Source organism: Triticum dicoccoides, chromosome 3A (genome assembly GCF_002162155.2).
Source record: "Triticum dicoccoides isolate Atlit2015 ecotype Zavitan chromosome 3A, WEW_v2.0, whole genome shotgun sequence".
NCBI lineage: Eukaryota > Viridiplantae > Streptophyta > Magnoliopsida > Poales > Poaceae > Triticum > Triticum dicoccoides.
In genome coordinates, this window is record NC_041384.1 from 542,516,785 (window position 1) to 542,517,233 (window position 449).

Sequence of the window (449 nt, forward strand, 5' to 3'; positions counted from 1 at the left end):
TGTCATAGTTCCTCCATAATTTTTGTCACTTTTTATTTTTGTCCAATAAAATTCCCCCTCAGTGGGTGACTTAGCCGCGAATCCGTTTCGCCTAAGTTTGTAAAAAATCCTACCGAGTGGTGAGCCAGACTCCCACTCGGAGGCTTAGCTGCAGCCCTGTGCTCGCCTAAGTTTGTAAAAAATCCTACCGAGTGAAGAGCAAACCTCTCACTCGGGGGCTTAGCTGCAGTCCAAGAACTCGCCTAAGTTATCGAAATCCTACCGAGTGAAGAGCAAACCTCTCACTCGGGGGCTTAGCTGCAGTCCAAGCACTCGCCTAAGTTATAAAAATCCTACCGAGTGGTAAGCCAGACTTCCACTCGGAGGCTTAGCTGCAGCCCAGTGCTAGCCTAAGTTATCAAAATCCTTCCGAGTGAAGAGCAAACCTCTCACTCGGGGGCTTAGCTGCA